A 26,633-nucleotide genomic window follows, 5' to 3' on the forward strand; every position below is an offset into this window, starting at 1 on the left:
ACATAACTAATGAGGAGGTGTTGAATAGAATTGGGGAGAAGAGGAGCTTGTGGGACAACTTGACTAGAAGAAGGGATCGGTTGGTAGGACATGTTCTGGGACATCGAGGGATCACCAATTCAGTAGTTGAGGGCAGCGTGGAGGGTAAAAATCGTAGAGGGAGACCAAGAGATGAATACACTAAGCAGATTCAGAAGGATGTAGGCTGCAGTAGGTACTGGGAGATGAAGAAGCTTGCACAGGATAGATTAGCATGGAGAGCTGCATCAAACCAGTCTCAGGACTGAAGACCACAACAACAACAACAACAACTGGAGCAGTGTGTTTCGAAAGACGCCTTTGAGCTCATCAGGGTGGTGTGAAGCTGGAAATGTCTTTTACGGAATTTTTTGACAGCAAAAGACAGTCTGCATATCTCGTTGGGTGAGAAGTGCCGCCTCTTGGGATAAGAGCAGATTCACTGAAATCAGGTGCATACACCAATTGGGGTCAGTGAATGCCACTACTGTCCAATATGTCACAGACAATAATTGAGCATGACATTATTGCCTTTCACAAGAACTTCTTAGAGACAGACTTCCACCAATGTGTGAGTGTCTGGTGTGTTCACTCTAAAAATTGGTTTCAGTCAATAGTATTGCATCGCCCTGGGCAGTGTTCTTGGTGCATAATCATGATCACACTACTTCGACCCAGTTCTAATTTCATGTTTAACAATGTGCATCTTATGCACGAAAGGAGAGAAGTTATGTGTGATTCCCCCTGCTTTCTCGTGACTTTGGCAACAGCTGGTGTTATCCTCTCCATGTAGAGTTTTTTTCTCCTTTTTTAAAAAAGATTAAAGAGCTGAGGGGTGGGATTTAGATGATGGGCATTCTGCTCCAGGCCATCGCAGAGAGATGGTTGTCTCCGGCTGCCTTTTGGTGCGGATCGGTGCACACTAGCTGTTTAGAAGATTGTGAATGTCGCAAGTATAATGATCCTTATACTGTGCTGCTCGTCACTTGTATAGTTTGAAAAGCAGCTTGTGTTGCTTAATTTGGCTCCTCGTTGTAGCTTATCTTTCATTTGACGAGCTCCCTGGATAAGCAGGTCTTGTTGCGCTCGCTCCATACGGTCTTCCACACTTTTTGGTACCTCCCCATTGCGTTATCGTTATTTTTTGTCATCTGAGTTCTACAGGACATTTCTGTATGTCAATTTCTTTGCGAGTTATGTCAATCATTGGAACAAATAACTGCTAACCTTCACGTACATTTTTAAAATCCTTTAATTCCTACATCTAGGCCTGGTTAGGCGACCCAAAGAAAATAAATATAACCTGTACTGTACCAATAGGTTAACACGAATGTGTTGGAGTTGTGCTTGTGCGCGGTGGCCAACAACAAGGATAATTCACTTATTATTATGTAAAAGCAGCAGGAGTTACGCTCGATCGTCTTGCATCAGTACGATTTGGCTGTATGTCTTATCTTGTTAACAGCAAACTCATCTGGTATCACTACAAGTTGCTTTATTAACAAGGGAACAAGAACTTTCAGGCTTCTATAAGATTCAGTGTTGCACCGATTCGATGACTGTATGTTTTCTGCAAGCTCATCTCTGTTTTGAAGAAAATTAGTTGTATAACTTGACTTGGCTCTTTCAACAAAAGCTGACTAATGAAAAATAAGAAATTTATCCGGTTATATCTGCTAACCAACTAAACGTAGCCCAATAAAAGAAAATAATAGCACCTAATTTAAAAAAGCTTCTTCTTCCCTACTGATATTCAACAGCTGTTGTTTATCTTGTATTGGAAGTCAAGCATAGCTGAACTGCTACTGCTGACCAGCGGAAGCTCTTGCGACCGTGCTGGAAAATCAAGGATGCGGTTCAGTGTAGGTTTAGGAGCGGGTTGATTGTTACTGTCTTCTACCTCTCCACAAATATAACTTGTCGTCACACCCTACTTTAAACATGCCACAGATGCCTACAGTTTTAATGATAGTAACAGTTAAAAATATATAAAGTTAGTAGTAATTATACAGGGTGGTCCATTGATTGTGACTGGGCCAAATATCTCACAAAATAAGCGTCAAACGAAAAAACTACAAAAAACGAAACTTGTCTAACTTGAAGGAGAATACCAGATGGCGCTGTGGTTGGCCCGCTAGATGGCGCAGCCATAGGTCAAACGGATATCAAATGCGTTTCTTTAAATTGGAAGCCCCATTTTTTATTACATATGATTGTTTTAGTTGGACCACTTTTTTAGCTTTGTGATGGATGGCGCTGTAATAGTCACAAACATATGGCTCACAATTTTATACGAACAGTTGGTAACAGGTAGGTTTTTTAAATTAAAATGCAGAACGTAGGTACGTTTGAACATTTTATTTCGGTTGTTCCAATGTGATACATGTACCTTTGTGAACTTATTATTTCTGAGAACGCATGCTGTTACAGCGTGATTACCTGTAAATACCATATTAATGCAATAAATGCTCAAAATGATGTCCGTCACCCTCAATGCATTTGGCAATACGTGTAACGACATTCCTCTCAACAGCGAGTAGTTCGCCTTCCGTAATGTTCGCGCATGCATTGACAATGCGCTGACGCAGGTTGTCAGGCGTTGTCGGTGGATCACGATAGCAAATATCCTTCAACATTCCCCACAGAAAGAAATCCGGGGACGTCAGATCCGGTGTACGTTCGGGCCATGGTATGGTGCTTCGACGACCAATCCACCTGTCATGAAATATGCTATTCATTACCGCTTCAACCGCACGCGAGCTATGTGCGGGACATCCATCATGTTGGAAGTACATCGCCATTCTGTCATGCAGTGAAACATCTTGTAGTAACATCGGTAGAACATTACATAGGAAATCAGCATACATTGAACCATTTAGATGATCTTCGATAATATGGGAGCCAATTATCCTTCCTCCCATAATGCCGCACCATACATTAAGCCGCCAAGGTCGCTGATGTTCCACTTGTCGCATCCATCTTGGATTTTCCGTTGCCCAATAGTGCATATTATGCCGGTTTACGTTGCACTTGGGTGATGTGGTCCAGGATACCGAGCAGCATACATAGCACACGCCCGTTGGGCATTTTGATCACGATAGCCATACATCAACACGAATCGACCTTTTCCACAAATGGGAAACGGTCCATTTTAACACGGGTAATGTATCACGAAGCAAATACCGTCCACACTGGCGGAATGTTACGTGATGCCACGTACTTATACGTTTGCGACTATTACAGCGCCATTTATCACAAAGCGATAAAGTGGTCCAACTAAAGCATTCATATTTCTTTACGTAGTACACGAATATGTAATAAAAAATGGGGGTTCCTAGTTTTAAAAACGCAGTTGATATCCGTTTAACCTATGGTAGCGCCATCTGGTTTCCCCCTTCAAGCTAGACGAAGTTCGTTCTTTGTAGTTTTTTCGTTTGATGCTTATTTCGTGAGATATTTGGCCCGGTCACTATCAATGGATCACCCTGTATATTTAAATATAATAATAATAATAATAATAGGCCCGGGAAAAGAATAGGCCTCCGGTATGTTCTGCCAGTCGTAAAAGGCGACGAAAAGAACAAACCACTAATAGGGCTAACCCCCCTTTTAGTGTGATTAGTTGGTTCAGGACAGAACTAAAGAAGCCTCGGACAAGCGCCGTCATGGTCGGGGACGACGCTTGAACCCTATGCCCGCCCACAATGGTAACGACACTGCTAGCCAACTGGAAAATGATTCAAATCCAAATAGAGGTGTTTTGCAGGATATGCTTCCTGCAACCACCCTAGAAGGAAAACAAAGACAGAGGATGAGATGGTCAGATGTAGTTAATCGACACCTCATGTTCTGTTATTACCAAGCAACAAACCTAGGAACCAACACAACTGGATACAGATCACAAGTATACACAACATTTATTACCAGATACCCAGAATTAAAATTTTTAACAGAACAACGACTAGCTGATCACATCCGTGTAATAATAAAAAATAACAGGATACCCCAGTCAGAATTAGAAAACATCAAACAACAAGTACAACAAATACTAGAACAAAATAATGTGCAATCAGAAGAAGAAAATACAGTAATGGACTCAAACATCCCAGAGCGAGCAAACAAACAAAGAACAACACGCATCAGTTAAACAGTCAGAGGAAAACGAAATCTTAAGACAGCCACCGGAACAAGCACAAATAGAACACGAAGTGACACACATGTTAGATATAGAAGAAAAATTTCAGCTGACATATATAGAATACAAAGACACAAATACAGACATTAGACCATTCTTGCATAGACCGCCAAATAACCCACAAGTCGAAACAACAATAAAAACTATTAACACAATCATACACAACAAAATAAATAAATGAAAACACAACTATGGAAGAGTTACAACTACTGGTTTATATAGGAGCACTCACTACACTAAATATACACACTAGGCACAGATCAGAACCAACCAACACACAGAAGAAACCCACAAAACCAGCATGGCAACACAGGCTACAGATCAGAATAGAAAAAACTGAGAAAAGACATCGGACTGCTAATACAATTTATAAGAAATGAAATGTCAGAAAAATAAACGAAAAAGGTTAGGTAAAATCGCACAACAAGAAGTGATAGAGCAATTAGATGAAAAGAAGCAGAAATTACAAGCATTGGCCAAACGACTTAGAAGATACAAAAAAAAGTGAAAATAGAAGGAAATAAAACCAAACATTCAACACAAACCAAAAGAAATTTTACCAGACAATAGATAACACACACATTAAAATAGACAATCCACCAAACATAACAGACATGGAACACTTCTGGAGCAACATATGGTCAAACCCGGTACAATATAACAGGCATGCATGGTGGATACAAGCAGAAACAGATACGTACAAGATGATGCCACAAATGCCTGAAGTGATAATTTTGCAACATGAAGTCACCCAAGCAATTAATTCTACTCACAATTGGAAAGCCCCTGGAAAAGATAAAATAGCAAATTCTGGCTAAAGAAATTCACCTCAACACATTCACATCTAACTAAATTATTTAACAGTTACATTGCAGACCCATACACATTCCCTGATAGGCTTACACATGGAATAACTTATCTGAAACCTAAAGATCAAGCAGACACAGCAAACCCAGCTAAATATCGCCCCATAACATGCCTACCAACAATATACAAAATATTAACTTGAGTCATTACACAGAAATTAATGACACTTACAACACAAAACAAAATTATAAATGAAGAACAAAAAGGCTGTTCCAAAGGAGCATGAGGATGTAAAGAGCAACTGATAATAGATGCAGAGGTGACATATCAAGCTAAAACTAAACAAAGGTCGCTACACTATGCATACATTGATTACCAAGAAGCTTTTGATAGTGTACCCCACTCATGGTTACTACAAATATTGGAAATATACAAAGTAGATCCTAAATTGATACAGTTCCTAAACATAGTAATGAAAAATTGGAAAACCACACTTAATATCCAAACAAATTCAAATAATATCACATCACAGCCAATACAGATTAAGCGTGGAATATACCAAGGAGACTCATTAAGTCCTTTCTGGTTCTGCCTTTCTCTGAACCCACTATCCAACATGCTAAATAATACAAATTATGGATACAATATTACTGGAACATACCCACACAAAATCACACATCTGCTATACATGGATGATCTAAAACTACTAGCCGGCCGAAGTGGCCGTGCAGTTAAAGGCGCTGCAGTCTGGAACTGCAAGACCGCTATGATCGCAGGTTCGAATCCTGCTCGGGCATGGATGTTTGTGATGTCCTTAGGTTAGGTAGGTTTAACTAGTTCTAAGTTCTAGGGGACTAATGACCTCAGCAGTTGAGTCCCATAGTGCTCAGAGCCATTTGAACCATTTGAATCTAAAACTACTGGCAGCAACAAATCAACAACTCAACCAATTATTAAGGATCACAGAAGTATTCAGCAATGATATAAATATGGCTTTTGAAACAGACAAATGTAAGAAAAATAGCATAGTCAAGGGAAAACACACTAAACAAGAAGATTACATATTGGATAACCACAGCGACTGCATAGAAGCGATGGAAGAAACAGATGCCTATAAATATCTAGGATACAGACAAAAAATAGGAATATATAATACAAATATTAAAGAAGAACTAAAAGAAAAATATAGACAAAGAGTAACAAAAATATTGAAAACAGAATTGACAGCAAGAAACAAGACAAAAGCTATAAATACTTATGCTATACCAATATTGACCTACTCATTTGGAGTAGTGAAATGGAGTAACACAGACCTAGAAGCACTCAATACACTTACACGATCACAATGCCACAAATATAGAATACATCACATACATTCAGCAACTGAAAGATTCACATTAAGCAGAAAGGAAGGAGGAAGGGGATTTATCGACATAAAAAACCTACATTATAGACAGGTAGACAATTTAAAAAAATTCTTTATAGAACGAGCAGAAACTAGCAAAATACACAAAGCAATCACTCATACAAATACATCGGCTACACCACTGCAATTTCATAACCACTTCTACAACCCTTTAGACCACATAACATCAACAGATACGAAGAAAGTAAATTGGAAAAAGAAAACACTACATGGCAAGCACCCATATCATCTAACACAGCCACACATCGATCAAGATGCATCCAACACATGGCTAATAAAAGGCAATATATACAGTGAGACGGAAGGATTCATGATTGCAATACAGAATCAAACAATAAACACCAGATATTACAGCAAGCATATTATTAAAGATCCCAATACCACAACAGATAAATGCAGACTTTGCAAAAACAACAAATAAAAACAGTAGATCACATCACAAGCGGATGTACAATACTATCAAATACAGAATACCCCTGAAGACATGACAATGTAGCAAAAATAATACATCAACAACTTGCCATACAACATAAACTAATAAAACAACACGTTCCCACATACAAGTATGCACCACAAAATCTACTGGAGACCGATGAATACAAATTATACTGGAACAGAACCATTATAACAGGTAAAACAACACCACATAACAAACCTGACATCATACTCACCAATAAAAAGAAGAAATCAACACAACTAATCGAAATATTCATACCCAATACAACAAGTATATAGAAGAAAACAGGAGAAAAAATTGAAAAATACATCCAACTGGCTGAGGAAGTCAAAGACATGTGGCATCAGGATAAAGTTGACATCATACCAATTATACTATCAACTACAGGAGTCATACCACGCAATATCCACCAGTACATCAACGCAATACAGCTACATCCAAACGTATATATACAACTACAGAAATCTGTAATTATTGATACATGTTCAATTACCCGAAAATTCCTAAATGCAATGTTACATATACCGTACAGTTAAAAGGAAGTCACGCTTGATCAAGGTCCGCGTCACTTTCCATTTTTAACCAGACATAACGTCTGAGACAGGAAAGAGAAATAATAATAATAATAACAACAATAATTTATCTAAATCTGTAGTTACTACATCTTTACAGCATAAATTACAAGAAACTACATTTCAGAGAAATCTACCATTCAGGCAGCATTGATCCGAAAATTTGAGAACTGTCATACAATTGTTTTAAGAACTGTAATAGCGAGAAACTGTATCAACTTGGACAACATAATAATTCACACAGTATAAAATCAACGAGTGTGCTCACCGTTATCAGAGCTTCGCTTAGCCCTATCGTTACGGAGAAAGGTCAGTAGAATACGTCTACGCGAACATGTGAATGTGGGATTGCTGTATATTTCTGCCGTTTCTACCTACGATCGGGGAGTCAGTGTTTTTGTCTTGCCGATTCTCCATGATGACGCACGAACCATGCCGTATTTGATGCTGGCTGTAGGAGGAATGTCCAGGTCGCTCTGTGAATAGTCGACATTATCTGACTGGAATGTTTTCACAAGGCAGTCTCGCAGCAAGCCTGTTACTGTGGGCACGCCCTCACCCAAGGATCTGAAAAGCGTGCTGTGTTAAACACAGAGCGCATTTTTCTAGAATTTCTTCCCATTTTCAAGACATTATTTCTTCTACGTTTTCCACAGAAAGTTAGGTAAGAAACTTGGAGATTTATGTATGAAAAAATGTAAAAAAGGATTCTCTGGCGGGAGGAAGAGGAGCAGAGAATTATGATCCCCCCTCCCCCCATGACACCTCCTCCCCTTCAGTCCGCGTCTTCTAAAAGTAAAATTATTTTGTAATGAATAATTTCGTTTCTGTTGTTGTCAATCTGGGCTTTTACTCTGCTTCTATCGATGTCGACATTGACCTTTCTCGTCTTCTTTCGTCAGACCACCCATAGGCCAGCTGCGATGCAAATGGTTCAAATGACTCTGAGCACTATGGGACTTAATTCGAACCTGCGACCGTAGTGGTCGAGCGGTTCCAGACTGTAGCGCCTAGAACCGCTCGGCCACCTGCCCGGCAGCTGCCATTCAAAACTTAATAACATTACTTCTCTATGCTGCAATTTCAGGAGTACGACTTTCTACAGGCGTTTCTATCAGTGTCAAATAATAACTTCAGCACGGAAACGCAGATATTGTGTACAATATTTCCACTCCTGTCGGTAAAGCTACACAACCAGTTCCAGCTTTCGAAATAAATTTTAAACATCAACAACCCTATTTGGTCATTCAAACCACAGAAAAATTTAATTTTAAAGACTGTAAGCTTTAGTGGTAAATACGACTTGCTGCATTACAGTGTACCTGCGCTGAGTTTCAGTAGCGAAACTCCCCGAGCACTTCTCCAGAAATGGAGTCCTGCTGTGCGCCAGGATTGCATACAGAAGCTCTACTCTAAAACATTTTCCATCCGTTCCAGAAGCGAGAAAGGCACGCAGAGCTCGTCGTAAAGGACGGGAATGGCTAGGGAAGTAATAAGAAGAAAGTCGTTAGAATTCCAGCTCCAGTCTGTGGACTCTCTGGAGCCTACTTCGCATCTGTGCGCAGCAGCCAGCTACACGTTAGAGGAAATCGGTTATCATCAGCTCGTCTCATCTTACGGTCCCAATATATAGCAAGCATGAAGTAGAATTTTGTATTACTCTGTAGGACACGAGGAAACTAACCGTAGCGAAATACAGTTCTCTTTTTCAATATTAGTTTGAGACGTCTGTAGTGGCCACTGTTTATGTGCAGGAACCCTTAATGTATTTTAAACGTGATAGTCTGTGATACTCGTTTCGAACTCCATGCGAGGCCAATATGTGAGAGTTTGACGTTTCCTCAAAATATAGTCTGCTTTTAACAGCACAAGTTCTCATTTCAGTAATAACAGAACCGTGTTTTCACTCCTGGTTGAATGTGTTGAAAATAAATGTTCGTTTCCTACAATACAAATACTCACCTTCGTCTGATATTTTCTGTACATTGTGTTGTGCAACATTTATAAATGTCAAGAAAGAAACATTTTTGTACCACGGGGCTTTTATTGTGTTTATTACTCTTTGGGCTATTATTTTCGGGTGACGCTAATGTAAATGGTGTTTTGTGCAGCTGAAATATCAAACCCCCGAGTCATATACATCGATAAAAAAATTATAATGTAATAATAGTTCAAATTTTAATTTGAGAACATTCATTCTTTGGGCTGCTGCCGCCTCAGCTGACTTTCGTATCCTTGTAATATTGCGACGTGGAAATGTTGACGCATGTTATTGGGTTTGTCCTTTTGTTCAAGCAGTGAACATCTGGCAGTCCCCGAAATTTTGTAAACTGGTTCTTCTGCAAATATGAACACTCAATGTGCTCGAAAGGTTCGTACTCACACAGTGGTGAAAGTTATACGGTAAAACTGGAAACGCAGCGGGAAGTTCATCTCAAGATCACTAGAGGCTCTGAAAGGGGCATGAAGATATCTAATTGGCTGACTGGTACCCACAGAACTGTCCAATGAGAGCTAAAGATGAAACCTACCCAATAGCGCCTTTTCAGCTGTTGGGTTGTTTTGGGGGAGGAGACCAAACTGCGAGATCATCAGTCTCATCGGATTAGGGAAGGATAGGTAAGGAAGTCGGCCGCGTCCTTTTCAAAGGAACCATCCCGGCATTTGCCTGAAGAGATTTAGGGAAATCACGGAAAACCTAAATCAAGATGGCCGGACGCGGGATTGACCGGTCGTCCTCCCGAATGCGAGTCTTTTCAGCTGTGTTGTTCTGTATTGCAGTTTGCAGTTTTCTTCGTTTTTATCGTCTGTCTCACTATACATCCGCACACTGCGAATTATATTTGGTTACACCTTCGCTATAATGGAATTACATTCTTAAAATAAGTTTCACTGAGCAACTGGAAAGAATTCCTGCTGAAAAAAGTCCACAAATAATACTACGGTAAGATATCTGATTTACTGCATTTTAATTATGTATAAATGAAACGCATTATCTTTTATGGCGAATTAAGCTGCATGGTTTCATTTTGTTTATTCAAATGAGATTTATGTGTCATTAACAGTTGTTCTAGTGATTGAAATAAAGAATTTTGTGTTTGTCAGAATAAACCACACAAGAAATTGTCATTCGATTGCTTCTGTAAATTCTCTGGTTGTTCATCTGGATATTGCGTGGACGCACCAGAGAAAGTTAACAACGAGCATTTCTATAGGTTTTCCAGACATCCTCAAGAGTCTTATCAAGAATTGTGCTACTGCTTTTGTTTGTGAGGATCTTTTCTCTGAAGAAGACTTTATTCATAAAACTAGGCCTAGGCTAAATAGGGGTGTGTTTCCAAAGCATCTGAGAAGTGTTCGTTACATACCTATTAATATCTGAAGTAGATCGGGTGGAACTGGTGTTAATGAATTACCGAGCACTTTCTGTGCTGTGGCAAGTGTTAATGATACTGCTGCTAATACCAGAAATGAAAACTGCAGTAGTGAGTTACCAGCCGAAAACAATGTTACGAATGGGAAACGTTACGTACGTAGTATGAGAAGTCTCTTGAGTGAGCTCGCCAAGTTACCGCCACTTCCGACCGATAGCGTAGCTGCAGGACAGTTTCAAAACGGCGTCTGCAGGTGATGTACGTTACAAGCAACGTGCCATCATTGAATTTCTCACTGCAGACAAAGAAACTGTGAGGAATATCCACAAACGCTTGTGCAAAGTCTATGGAGTATCTGCTATCGACAGAAGTACAGTTAGTCTCTGGACACGGAGGGTGAGGTGATCAGAATGCGGTTCGGCAGAGTTCCATGTACAGTAGTGCATAAAGCTTTAAGTGATGCGAAGGGAATTTGAAGTTTTCCTTGTGATGAGTACCATAGCTATGCTTAAAACGGAACTTTTTAAGATTATGTTGATTATTATATACAAAAATCTAAATTTCAAAAATGTACAACGACGTAATTGTTAGTATTATTAATTTCTTGAACAATGGGCCACATGAGTCTTTTTTTGTGGGCAGCAGACATGTTTCTAATGATTTTCTTCTGAAGAATTAGTAGCCTTGTACTGCTTCTACAGTTTCCCCAGAAAATTATCCAATACCGAATAACATATTCAAAATAACTGTGGTAGACTGTCTTTCTTGTCCCCATATGAGTGAGTGGCACCAGATAAAATAAAAACTGCAAAAGCTAGCGAATTTAATTTATTTGCCAGGAAGTCTGTAAGTGTCTTCCAGTTTAAACTTTTATCAAGGTTTAGTCGTCGCCTATACAAATATTTGTCAGCTCGTTTTTCCCTTCCTTCTGGGAGCCATCTGAAATCTCTGTTATCTGTTGTACCTCTTTAACCAAGACTGAAGCCAGCAGAAGTTGAGGCAACGTGCTACAATGATAAACATTTTGCTTTGTTGTTCATGAAATGCCCTTGGAGAGAGGTTTGTATTATGATACGAGTAGGCACCAAAACTCACGGTTTCCGCATTTGGACATTTAGGAAGTCAAATGTATTTTCAAACCATACGTTAGTATTCACGGTCAGAGGAATGAGTAAAAATTGGATGCGGGTTGTTGCATGTTACTTCACTCAGAACTTGGGCTCGAGCTGAAGTTAGTTTGTACAGTTTGTGACCAGGGTGCAACCAACCACAGAGCACTGAAGGAACTCTGCAGTAAGAAATCAACTGAATCAAGTCAATTTAATTTTTTAGTTAGTGATGAACCTACTGCAGTGAATTTGTGATGTCCCACACCTATTACAGTATACCAGAAATGCTCTACTAGGAAACAAAATTCAAGTTGGTTTTAGAAAAGAGGTCAGTTTTGAATTTATTTACAGGGCTTTTCCTGTGGATAGGCAGAAGATGTTTTAGACTTTGCCAAAATTGCAGAGGATTCATTTTGACTGAAATGAAAAATTAATGTAGCTGCAGCCCAGTTTAGTCATACAGTTGTGGCAGTTATTGAGACTTATATGGCACTTCATATTTCAGCTGAAGAAGTAATATACACTGCAGAATTTGTTGAAAAGGTAGTTCACTACACAGCTCTCACTATTATCCACGAGATGACAAGTTTATAAGTGTGCCCTCTCCACAGAATCACCACATACTGAAATGTAGCACAGTGTATTAAAGGAAATGGAAAACTGGAGCCAGGAACAGCGAGACAAAAAATGTTCAGTTTCGTCAGTGGATAACTGATGTTCATTTGGAATCTTTTTTTCAAAGTAGCTTCAACTATTTAAGCATGATATCCTTCAGCGGGGACCCACTGGAGAAACTTTTTTGTTGTGTGCGGCAGCATGGTGTTGCAGACACCAACCTAACCTCCTTTCAGTTCAAAGCAGCACTGAAAACAGTTATAATCAATAACATGTCCCTACACACAAATTCATTACATAATTGTGAAGATGACTGATGTACGCCATTAAACAATTTCAGATTATTTCTGGAAGCTCATAGTGACGACTTTCTTGACTCCACAAAAGACCACTGCGTACTTGATGAAAATGTTTTATACAGCGTCCTTGCTCATAATGTAGCTGGTGGTGGTGACGGTGGTGGTGAAGAGGCTGATGTAGGGAATGACAGACAAGCATTGCCGTATGTAGCTGGTTACATTCTGCAAAACATGGATGTGATACTTGAAACCAACTCTGATGACTGTGGAATAAATCTGTTTTCATCAACATCCATGCAGGATCATACATTTGCAAGTTTAATTGAATTCCATACTTTGCACACACAATTATTTTACGCAAGTGACAGCCTAATGTACTTTCTGACAAACATTCACAGTATGCACTTTTAGATAAATATGGGCAAGAGGAAAAGTTGGTAGATAAATTCTGATCACTGTTTAGATTTTCAGGAGGGATAACATTTTTAAAGCTCGCTTTTTGAACAGTATGTATTAAGAAAATGTGTACCATTTTCGATTCACAAGTATGTCGGTGACTGGAATTAATGTGGCTAAGGAGATATTGAATAAAAAGTTTAAAGTAGCTTGACTGTTCAGATATAAATTTTGCTACGTTAAAAATAAAAAAAGTAGTAGCTAATTTTTGTTTACAGTTAACTACTTTTATCCGCATTTCCAATCTGTGATACTTTTCTTGTAATGTTGATGCTGTGTCTACTTTTGTGTTGAGGCATTTACTCGTATTTTAAGATTTAGGAACATTTTAAAAGAAGTCAGTGGTTAATGGTGCAAGCTCACTGAAACAGGCCTAGAGCCGTGATCAATTTTAGATAGCAAATAGGCCTACATGCTTCGTCCACTTCTACTGGTGACATAGTAGCTTAAGCATGGAATGGTTGGTACCATCTTTTGGTGGCAGTGTGTTAATTCTAATCACTGAAATGAAAATTATTTGGAGGGTAATACTGCCGTATGTAAGACCTGTGGTTTTTCTTGACTACCACTATGAGGAAGGTCACTTGGGAAATGTATGCAGCAGCAAGTTGTCACATGTAAAATCAGCTATTCCTACCACAGTTACTGTTGTCAAGCTAAGGGAGACGATTTTTTTTACACCTTGGGACAAATGCTCAGGAAGATAGTTTCACAAACTTTTAACAGTAGGCAAGTAGGACGAACAATCTGTATGGCAAAGGAACTTAATTGTTTGTCTACAGGTAGGCTTATCGCTCATGATTAAATTGTGTGCCTTAAGGAAAACGCAATAATGTATTATCTGTAGCTTGAACATGCAAGAAGAAAAGTGTATTGGTGTTTTGTTCCCCATCGACTGAAAGTGCATAAGACAAGAAAAATGTTACATAATGAAATCAATTTTTTTCATTAAATTGATTAATTATTCGAATTAACATACCTCTACCGATGATGGGACATACTTCCATTATTTTCGTGAGTTGTCTCTGTAGGTTTTCATAATACAATACAACCATAAAAAATACTGTTTGTATTGTGATAAAGGTGAATTAAAGTCATTGTTGTACTGCTGTATGTTATGGCTATATTTAAATCGTTTTGCCGGCCGGAGTGGCCGTGCGGTTCTGAGGCGCTTCAGTCCGGAACCGCGTGACCGCTATGGTCGCACGTTCGAATCCTGCCTCGGGCATGGATGTGTGTGATGTCCTTAGGTTAGTTAGGTTTAAGTAGTTCTAAGTTCTAGGGGACTGATGAACACAGATGTTGAGTCCCATAGTGCTCAGAGCCATTTGAATCATTTTTTTAAAAATCGGTTATACTGATGCTAGTAAAAATCATGACTTTGGAAGTGCAGAAGATTTGTATCAGTAATATTAAAAGCTCAAAACAAGTATCACATACGCTATAGGAAATGCAACCCACAACGTCTGCTTTCTCTTAGTTCATCTCCAGATCACTAGAGGCACTGCTGTTGCTGCATGTTTCCATCTAAAACCTGGGAATTGCGCTTCTCATTTATTTTTCTTCCGTACGTACTCAGGAGCTGACTGTCACTTGAGTTCCGACATGTCGTTTCTTTAACAATGTTTCAGTGTTTTAAACAGGTTGTATGTTAAAACAGATTGGGAGGGAAGACAAGGTAGAAAAATCTAGTTCGTATTAAAGTTACAGAATTAAAAAAAAAAAAAACTCACAAGCAAACATTCATAAAAAGATACAGATGATTGTATTAGCAGATTCTTTTCGAAGTTTTGACCCTTACTCCCATGTGTTGTTGGTTTAAATCTGATCTACGGCAAAGTTAATTCTGTAATTTATTCTTAACTCTCATGTTTGCATATAAAAAAACAATCTTATATTTTTGTTTCTGCAGGCCTTCGAAAATCATCTTTGTGGATTGTAGTTTGAATGATAGTAATCTTTATATTTGTTTTCGAAACGTGATACTTATTAGGTTTGCAAAATTTCTGTATGGAAAGGGACGATTTCAGACGTTATGAAATTAAATAAAATTGTTTGTACTCTTATCAAAGTGCAAAATATAAATAATATGACACCGATGGTTGCAATTGGATTGAAGTTGGACAGTGCCACATATGTGTACATCAAATAATCAGGAGTTTTGTATCTCATTCCAACGGTCTCGTAACAGTCAATTCATTGTGACCAGAAATATAAAGCAATGAAAATTTATTGTGCTTGGTGCTAACTAAAGTGAGTGAAATGATCACATTCTGTCACTGGAGCACTTACCACAGTTATTTTTAATTAGCTGCCAAGAGTGTTCATTTTACCTATTCCAATCGAGAAAGATATTACGTATGAAAATTAAATACTGATATCGGAGAATAAGAGGCAGTTATAAATAGTTGTAGCTGGTTTCATATCAAATTTTTCTTTCATTAACAATTATTAACAATGCAGCTATCGCAAATGGGACAGATCTGCACACAATGAATGTGAAACGGAAAAAACAGTATATACTGTTACTGTCCTCCTGAGGCACAACTGCTTACCGTAGGCGCCTTCAGTGCTGTGCAGAAGGGTTTGCACACCTTAGTGTAGGTAAGGGCCAGCTGTAGCGTATTTACTGTTGTGGCCACCAGAGCTGGACATGCCGCAGCAGCGGAGCCTGACAAAGTGCGTCCAGCACCTTGAGAGGGCGGAGTTCTTTCCCCAGGAAGCTCCGCCAGCAACGGCAGGGTATGGACACAGCAAACCCATGTTTTTCAAGTTAGGGGCTGATGAACGCTGTCAGCCATCTTTTACCGTAAGCTCTGAGCACACTTCAGCGACCATTATTAGGCATGAGGAGGAATGGTTTCTTTCGAAGAACGGGAATCTAGGCTTCACCGCCTTGATCACGAGGAAGATACAAATCCCCATTTAAAAAAGCTAAATCTGTGGCACATGAGCTAATGAGGTGGATGGCTCTTCAGGTCAGACAGTCGCTGTTGGCCAGATAACTAACTCCTGGGGAATCTGCTGCCTTGCCCCCCCCCCCCCCCCCTCTCCCCTCCTTAGCTGCACAAGGAGCATGCTCAGGTAAGAGGGGCTGTGTCTGAGTCGCCATTTATTATTCCAGCTGCTCATGGGATTCCAATGAGCGGATTCAGATCAAAACTGCTACTGATGGGGAGCGCACATAAACGCGACCAACAAAGGATACTCAGATGGTCAGTCCACTCGAGAACCAGTTTCAGAAACACTGTAACGGGGCACTGGATGCCATAATGCTTCCATAATAATTAGAAGATATCAGGAAACCTTTGAAAAGATCTCACCTCCTGTATTCACAAATGTTTGGGCAGTGTCGATGAGTATGGAAAAAGTATTAAAAGACACCATAAAGGCACATTGATAGATAAGACAGCCACATCACACGCAGCGTCTATCGTTTTTGGTGAAAGAAATTAGTCGACTACCCTGTTGTAGCTTAGAAGAATAACATCATTCACTTCACCGAAGACTTATTCACCTATTCAGATGTAAAGGAGATAGATCCCGAAGAAATATGGGAAGTAGGAAAACACGGATGGCAGTGACCTGAAAAATTACATGAAAGAACAGCACATTGGAAAAGAAACGGTGAACTTTATCTTACTCCAGAATTAACTGAACATACTGCTACAGACTGTCCATGCCTTAGACTTCAGTCATCCGTCATCAATCCAAAACTGTGCTTTAATCGTGCAAAATTTGGCCATGACACAGTGACATGTAGGATGGTAGAGCTACATGTGCAAACTGTGGAGTATGAACCCATGAATCAAGTGATTATTGTACCCCTCCGAAATGTGTACACTGTGACCACCCAGTGTTGAGGAGAAAGTGCAGAATTTACAAAGGAAGAAATATTTAGGAGCTGAATTTTAAATAAGAACCCCCTACAGTGAATCTAAAACAGTTTTCAATGCAATGCAGCCTCCAGTCAGTACTTAAGAAACCAGTCATCAAAAGTGATGCCTCAGCAGAAAGTCAGACATCAGAATCGAGCACCAGCACATACGTTTTTCGATGTATCTGTGCGAGAAAAACTGTACCTGATCACGAAACCATTCTGAAGTCATCAATGAAAGCGTTAGAAACTCATTCACATAAACATACACAGCGCCAGTGGCCCAACAAGCCGAACATATAAGCAGTTGCAGTTGAAATTTTCGCAACTATTAAGATCACAGTGTATTCTTCATATCTTTCAACACGCAATCCGCTGGACGAAGAAGCACTAAAAGAGCTTTCCTATGATCTCCTCCGCCAGTTTCCAATTATGGACGACTCAATGCACACAGTGTGCCGTGGAGGTCGCTGAGCGACTCGTCTCTTTAGAGGAGATATGCTTTTAGAATTCCGGTCAGCTGATAAATTTTCTACAGATCCAGGTTCGCCTTAAACTATTGTGCTTTGCTTCTCCTCTCCAGCTCCCGTAAATTTTTCAGTGGGAAGTCGCCACCGACTTTTACTCCAGCGACCGCTGTCAGTATATATCAACCTGATGAGAAAGGCGGCGATCGAAAGGACACAAAACTGGATGCTTATTAGGCACAATTGGTTACGATATAGCCATAAGGTCGTATTCGAACAAAAAGAAAGTGCACAGGAGATGGTTGAACGTCTCCCCACCATGACCCATCGAATCATCGAAGAATCCATTCCGAAGCCTAGCAACCATCTCAGAAGACTAGCGGTCCGTTGGCGGAATGAAGAATGGCACGTGGCTATCAGAGCCAGGTGTGCAGCTGCGCGGAAATTCAAACGCCATATGACAACAGAAAATCTAAGCGTCTTCAAGATTTTACGTGCAAAAACACAGCGCGTGATTAATGAAAGGAAGAGAATTCCTTCAAGGAATTGGTGAATTCTGTTAATCGGTCCACGTCAGTTACTCAAGTCTTGAAGTCAGTCAGGAGAACTACAAGCAAATGCAGTACACTTTGAGAAATGGGGTGTCGGTGAATTCGCCTGTAGACATAGCTTAGTTTATGGTTAGACATTTTTTAACATCTCTGGTTCAGTTAAACAAACTCCTGAGTTTCTGGCATTCCGCAAAGCTCATAAAATGAGGCAATCTGCAACCATCCTTTCTCCATGTGAAAACAGGAATCAGCTCTTTCCGCAGCAAGGGACGTTGCTCCAGGAACAGGTCAGATATATAAGCCATGCTGCATCAACTGTGCTAAAGCTGAAAACAAACTCCTCTATTGTTTCGGTATGATGTGGGTTCATATAGTCTGGTTTTACTGTATAATGATACTGGAAGGAAGTAATGCTGTTTCCTTTATGGAATTGTGCAAGAATTGTAACAGCCGTAACAGTAACTGGAGTGTAGATCTCACCTTGAGGGGAAAGACTCTCGAGCGATTGTATAGCTCCTCGAATCCCAAAATCTTCTGTGCCGCTCCCGGTGCAGTTTCAGACGATATCGTTCACGCTTGACAGCTTAATTCTATTGGATACAAGAGTCCTTTTTCGCTCCGAACCATTTAGTCAGTGTGTTTTCTTGATCTTGAAAAAGCGTACACCACCACTGGAAGACACAAAATCCTTCATGAATGATGACTACGAGGACATCAGCCACTACTTACTCAGTCCTTCCTTGGTGAAAGGTGATCCCGCTACCGCGTTGGCGATGTCCTGTTATATTGCTTTATTCAGGAGTCCCTCGAGGAAGTCTGCTCAGTATAATACTGTTCGCAACAGCTATCAATGGCATCTCATCTGCATTCAGAGGATCTGTTAAAAGTTCATCGCCTGTGGTTGAATTTGCAATTTTCTACACTTCATACCGTCTTACAACGACGACAAGACACATATAGCTGACCATCAGCAGGCTGGAAAAGTGAGCTAATAAAAGTGATTTTAGTTTTTCCCTGGATAAAACTGTTTGCGTAATTTTAACCGAAGACGCCGAAGTTTCAACAAGCCAGAGCTCATAATGTGCATTTGTCAAATCCTGACTAGCAGCGTGGTTCATAGATCAGCATATACGTGAGTGGAATTGGCTTCATCCGATCAGCAGTTAGAGATATTCGCTAAAGAGTTTCACACGGGTCTGGACAGATCAGACCTCAGCATAAGCAGCCAGGGATGGAACAAACTGACGCCTTAGCGTGCTCAGAGGCCGAAAGTCATTTTAAGATTCACATGGTCCAAGAAGTCTTGCACTCCAGTATAAATTTTAAAGTATGTTTGCTTCCATTTTAAGAATGTATCGTTAGATGTACTGACAGATCTAAGCAGGAGTGCTCTGTATTATTGTCAGATTTCAGATGACGTCATCAATGATGTCATGCACTACTGCCAGATTTCCACCTACCCTCCCCCACATCCTCTAATATAGGCCAATTGCCCCATGAGCAACCGAGCAGGGTGGCTCAGTGGTTAGCATACGGGGCTCGCATTCAGGAGGATGACAGTTCAAATGTGCGTCCAGCCATCCAGATTTAGGTTTTTCGTGAGTTCCCTAACTCGCTCCAGGCAAATTCCGGGATGATTCCTTTTCGAGAGCGTACCTGATTTCCTCCCTCATCTTCGATATGATCCGAGCTCATGCTCCGTCTCTAATGACCTCCATGTCGACGGAACGTTAAAACCAATCTCCTCCTCCCCTGCCCTATGAATAAAATGGCGGGAAATTAAAAACGTCAGCAGAAAATTATAAAAATTGTGGTAAATTCGAAAATAGCGCAGTTGTACTAGTCGAAACACCCCCCTCCGCACCTCCCACCCCACCATTCCCAAGACATCACTCTGTAAGTAGGCCTATTGGCATAAGTATAAATTTTTAAATTTTTCGAGAAACTCAAAAATCCCAGTTGATGCATTGTCATGTTGGAGTGAAATTGTCAATTTCCATATGGCGCCACAGCCCAAGATGGCGATCCGAGATGGCTGACCTGGAATACAAGCGCAGCCTGAATTTTTACCAGGTTTCCTAGATTTTTCCCAGACTTGAGACAAAGACTGTTTGTTTCCCTTTCAGGTCCAAGCCTGCCTCTCAAAGAAAGCTAGTCTCAGCCTGTTGTCTACATAAACATATTTTTCACCCTACAGTTAGTAACCACTCTGTTGACCTACTTTACTTTTTCCCACCAAGTAGTGTTCACTCAGACATGCAGGGCTGTTTTTATAACATTCAGCTCGGTTACATAATTCAAGATGGTCATCGCCATCATCCACACACTGCTTCTAAAAAGTTAAAATTTGGTTCCTCTAAGACTGGATCCATCCACCAAGTTTGCCGTATTAGGAAAGGATAGGTTTCTGTAAAAAAAAAAGTAGAACATGTCTGCACGTGCCTTGCTGCACTGCTGAGTACAGAAGGCCATCCCCGATCACCGTGCTACTCTGCCATCATCTCGATTACACTCCTGTGTTTGATGTTAAAGTGTAAGTGATAATATTTGAGCACACATCCAATGAAGTGTAAGTGTGCCGCTCTTTACAGAAAGGCTGCATGTGACATAGATGTCTCTGCCTATTCTAAAAATTGGACGCTTTGCACAGAGGTGTATGGCTACGGTAAAGAAACTGAAGTGTAAATGCACCAGTTGTTATAAAAAATAGAAATGCAATACAAATGAAACTGCCAGTTGTAAAGAATTTATATATATATATATACACGCACCTGCAGAGAAATTTAACGTTGCCCAGGTATTTATATACGGCTGTGCATCCATGACAGTACTGCGCAGTGTCTGGCTTGTGCTTAATGTTTATGTCTTCGTATCTCCTGAACAAGGTACTGTACAATGATATAACTTTGTAAGTACAGTGAGCAGCATATGTGGACACTGTCTGAAAAAATGTGTTGCAAATGAAGTTAGTAGCAACAAAGTAATAAATTTAAACATCATGCTGGAACAGTTTTCCACGTATCTCACTGTTTATGACATCCCTTCTCCTGAACTGTGTGTCATACACTAATATAATAATGCAGTTACATTCAGTGATATATCTACATACTATCTGCAAAAAATCTCATGAATACAGTTACTAGTAAAGGAGTAATAAATAAATTGTAACACATCAAATGAATTCACAGTTGTGAATAAGGACTACCATCAGCTGTAAATTGGAATGACAATGAAAATATGTGCCGGACTGGGACTTGAACCTGGATTTTCCACTTATCGCGAGCGGTCGCCTTACCATTTGGCTATCCATGCATGACTCACTGCGATACCCAAACCTCCATATATCGTCCGCCATGCATGCATGTGCAAAGGAACTTTGCATCTTAATCAGAGTAACACAGACACTGAAATATCGTAATAAAGTGTAATGTCATGCCTCATGTGATACATTTATTGCATGAACAGAGGGAAAAGTAGTTAGAGATAAAAAAATTTCTTTCATCATTTTATAGAGGTTGTCAGGGAGGAAAAAAATTCGTAATTTTTTTAACAATTATGTGTAAGTTTGTTGTAAGTGATCTCATTCTCAAACACTGGATGAAATTAGTCTGGGAATTTGCACATCACTGGCTACACATCTTTTTCTCCCCCACCCCCAGCCCTGTAATAGTTTGGTGGTTCTTACCCCACAGCAATTATTGCTTGACAGGTATATGTGTACCAAGTTTGGTTGAAATCAGTCAAGTGGGTTAGGAGGAGCTGTGGAACACACACACTCATACACACAGCCATTTTTATTGTATATATGACAGGATAGAATAAAAGAAAATCTTCTGGTTTTATCCCATAAGGATTATTAGTAGCATATTCAGACACGTCGAATGCATCAGGATGGCACCTCACTACTTCATAACTATGGATCACAACCTGGTATGCGATAGTGGTTCCTAGACTGAGGTGCTCCCATGAGCCCACTTGGCACCTGCTCACCGTATAAGAACAACCAACAGGCATCTCTGGCAGGAGTGGTCTATGGTGGGCTGCTTGTCCTGCCTGTCGACTTCTCTCAGCTTATGGTCATCACAGAACAATTGAACTTATCTAGACTAGTGCATCGTGATCAGAAACATATTCGGACATGTATGTCCTGTCCCCTTCAACTCAGTCCACCACAAAAGTGTTTGTACACAAGGACTATGCCTCTTGTGACTTTGTCATGTCACGAGACAGTGGCATACAATCAGCTTGGCAGACACTTTATTCAGACTCATTCAAGGTGCTCAAACATGGCTCACAGACAGTTGGCACTGTATTGTACACCAAACCTATGACCGTCTCACTCACTCAACTTAAGCCTGAATGGATGCTCCAGGATGACCATATTCCAACACACCGCGATGTCGACACACTGGACATCAAGGACAACGCCCAGCTCAGAATGGCTATGTTATTCCGGCCCTCAGATTCAGTGCAAGCTGGCCAGGACTTCGTCGAGCTTCCACCACCTCCACCTCCTCCTCCTCCTCCATTTGTCACATCTTTTCAGTTATGATATGGCTGTGTCAGATACTGGCACAGTACCACATGTGCAGTGTAAGCACGTCACATAACACGACAATAAACGGTCCAGTCATGCCCCACACTGTACCAGCCACGGCACAATCAGTCGCGTGCATCTTTTCACGCCACTGTGCACTGACCACCATATCCCACACTACTCTGCACTGCTGCTGAAAGGCTCTGTGGGGATATCTACCTCTAAGCGACATCCAAGCTACTCTGTTTGGCGAGAGTGGAGAGTATTCGGAGAGGGGAGAAAGAAGGCAGTGCATTCTCTACAAGCATTCGATGTAGACCTGTTGTTTAGTTACTATTCCAGACAAACTGCATTATATAAGGGGCGTTCAAAAAGAAACGAGCCAGAGGCATAATTACAGAAACCAGTACCTGTATGTTAGAAATATTGACCCTTGCTGTTGAGACACTTGTCCCACTGTGACATAAGGCTGTGAATGGCTGTCTCATAAAATTCCCTGGGCTGAGATGTTAACCAGTTCCGCACATGCAGCTGGACGTCGTCGTCCGAGGTGAATCGTTTGCTCATCAGATCCTTTTTAAGGGGACCAAAATGGCGTAATCACAGGGAGAGAGATCCGGACTGTATGGGGTGTGGCCGAGAACCTCCCATTTTAATTTCTCCAGCAGTGCCGCGACTGTGTTGGCCGTGTGAGGCTTCGCATTGTCGTGGAGCAGAATGTCCCCACGGGTGAGATTGCCTGGTCGTTTTGATTTGATCACTTGATGAAGGGTGGTCAAGGTTTGCGAGTAAGGCTGGGCGTTCACTGTTGTCCCGTGCTGTAGGACGTGAATCAGAAGGGGGCCATCTTGGTCAAAGAAGAACGTCAGCACAGGGGCAAACGATTCACCTCGGACAACGACGTCCAGCAGTACGTGCGGAAATGGTTAACATCGGTGCTCCGGGAATTTTATGAGACAACTATTCACCACCTTGCGTCACAGTGGGACAAGTATCTCAACAGCCAGTGTCAATACTTGTAACATACAGGTAATGGTTTCTGTAATTATGCCTCTGGCTCGTTTCTTTTTGAACGCATGTTACTGGGAGGTGTTCCTACAGCATTGTGTGTCTTACTTCCAACAATCCTTTGCGAGTCCAGGCAACAGTGCACTGAAGATATATCACAAGCATGTCACTCATTTTTGCGATTTGTTATAATTAATGTTACTTAGTGACGTACTGGGGTAGAAAAGCCTTTAGATAATTGTTAAGATAAAAGTGAAAGTCTAGTTCTGTGCAACTACAGCATCACGTATTGTGTAGCGTCAGGCAGTTCAGAAGCGGAATGAAGTAGGTTTGCGTTCAATCATGTCGTAAATATTTTTTTGACCTTTACATTTGTAAAATATTCTCGATTTTTCACGTCAGTTTAATAAAAGTGTGTCATGCAGTATTCGATGTTATTTACATATAAGAGCGCTCCCTTTTAGGAGTGACTTTTGTTACATTTTGTGACATCAGTATGATTAAAAAAAACTAAATATTAAATTGTTGTGAGACGCGCAGCAATGACATTTATACTCTTCCTTGTCACAAGTATTGGCTGTTTAGTTCTGTATACGTCACGATTTCCGAGTGTGTATATGTACATAATCGTATCAAAACAATCGCCTTAAACTTGTCCATTATCTAACATACCTTCTCCGAATTTAACCAGCAGCTTTACCTTTTATGACGAAAATTTCATAAAATATTGTAGAATGTTCTGCACATACCGCAAACATAAACATGAGATTATGCTAACTGTATTAAGCAATCTCATTCGTTGCCTTCGCCAATTCACAACCAAAATATCACCTTACAACATAACATAGACCTCGGGCTATGCTACAGAAAAAATTGGCACCACACCCAAGATTTCATGCGTAAGGGAGGGGCTGTGGGGAGGGTGGAGGCGGGGGGTAGACAAGTATGACATGCTAGTTTCTTTCCATTCTAGTGTGAAGGTAACAATTTTTGCAGATTAAATAAACCATAAGCTCATGAAAACAGGTTAGGCTCTTCAGATTCCCTAAATATGTCTTTTCTGTATAATGTGTTTGCATGTCGCGTGAAACTCACTTGGAAAGCTCACAATTCTAAATGAATGCCATCGCTGAAAAGAATGTGTTACAATGGAATGCGACACATACAGAATGGGACACCCCGATTTAAGCGAAATTGTCCTAAGAGAAGGCTAGCGTGTTCACTCGGAAAGTTCACAATTCCAAATGAATGCCACTGCTGAATATGTTTTAAAAGGGAATAAGATGCCTACAAAACCCCGCAAACTCCAGACTTAAGTGAAAGTGTACTGAATGAAAATGGGCTACCATGTGGTATTTAACCCCCTCCCCCTTCGAAGTTGTTATGAGTACTTACAACTGTCTCTGAATATCAACGTATCACATGACACAGGCGATTTACAAGTTTCTTCTCTTTAAGTACACTGATATAATGATCACAAATATTCTGCTAAAGACATAAAATACACTCTCGACCTTATCTAAGACGATGCTGTCCTCTTGGTCGGTGATTGTGAAGTGCGCTGACGTGTCCTTCACTTGGCTGTAAGTAGCTGAGTGGATGCAGTATTGTAGCGAAAGGTTTGTAGGCGTGATTTCGCCGATGTCGCTTATTCGTCGACGTAAATTGCTGTGACTATCATTTCTTACGGTTGTGTTGCGAGGTACTGTAATACCTCTTTATATTCGATGAATTATTCTGATACAATTCTGCCCTTGAATGACGTTTACTAATTTTCTATCTTCATACGCGAAGAATCCATGCGCAAAGTAGTTTCATACAATAGCTATGCCATGAACGCATAATTATTCTTTGTAGTACTCTCTCTGGTGGTTGTTAGAAAAAAGCTTCCGAGATTGTCTTCGTGCCGATTAGCCTGAGCATTGTTTGAAGAATTGTAATCTGAATATTGAGATTTATGACAAAAGATAACTAATACGAAATTGTACGATTAAAAGGGAAATATATATATATTGCTCCTTCATACAAAAGGTGTGTATTTGACATTTGAGAATTAATGATATTCATCGATGTATTGCGTAGTTGTTAATCAGAAGGGAACTTCCGAAAGACTGGATACGAACCTGCATTTAATAATCCAAGAGCTCCATTACTTATTCGGGAGGTTAAATTTCATCAAAGCTAAATATCCGCTTGATCTGAGGTTTCCCGACTGATTATACAACGCTCCCAAAATTACGAGGCATTTTATTTGTACAGATTTGCAAACTGCCGCAAAGCACGAGCCCGCAGAGAAGAAGAATCATCGCCTGATTTCATTCTAACAAGTAAAATTTCTGAATCATTTTGAGTGACTGAGTTATGATTGTGTTTCCTATTATGAATGATTGATTGCTCGAACGAATTGAGAACTACATAACTACATAATTACATAGATAGGAGGAAAAATTATAGTACCAACCTTGCTTTGGCACCTCACTCTTCGGATGACACACATTCCTCCCCCCCCCCCCCCCTCCCCCCCAAACAGCTTCACTAGCATCGCGTAGCATGGTGGCACGTTATTATGGCAGGGAGGAGGACTGAAAGCGGACGTAGATGAAGAGACAGGGAGTGTAACAATAGCCGACGACAGGTCACCTTCTGCATTCCGGTATCCACTTAGACTGTGACCGAGAACACCAGCCAGAAAACCCGTCACGGGGTGCATGCCCGCATCGACAGACGCAGACTCTGACGTCAGGCGACCAGCAAGAGACCTTCTGGGACGATGACCATCCAGGGGCAGCACCTCTGAGGACATCGATCCAGGCTACATGACACGCGCCAATATAGGTGACGTCAGCGACGGTGATGGCGGTGACG

This window comes from Schistocerca americana, chromosome 5, assembly GCF_021461395.2.
Source record: "Schistocerca americana isolate TAMUIC-IGC-003095 chromosome 5, iqSchAmer2.1, whole genome shotgun sequence".
Lineage (NCBI taxonomy): Eukaryota > Metazoa > Arthropoda > Insecta > Orthoptera > Acrididae > Schistocerca > Schistocerca americana.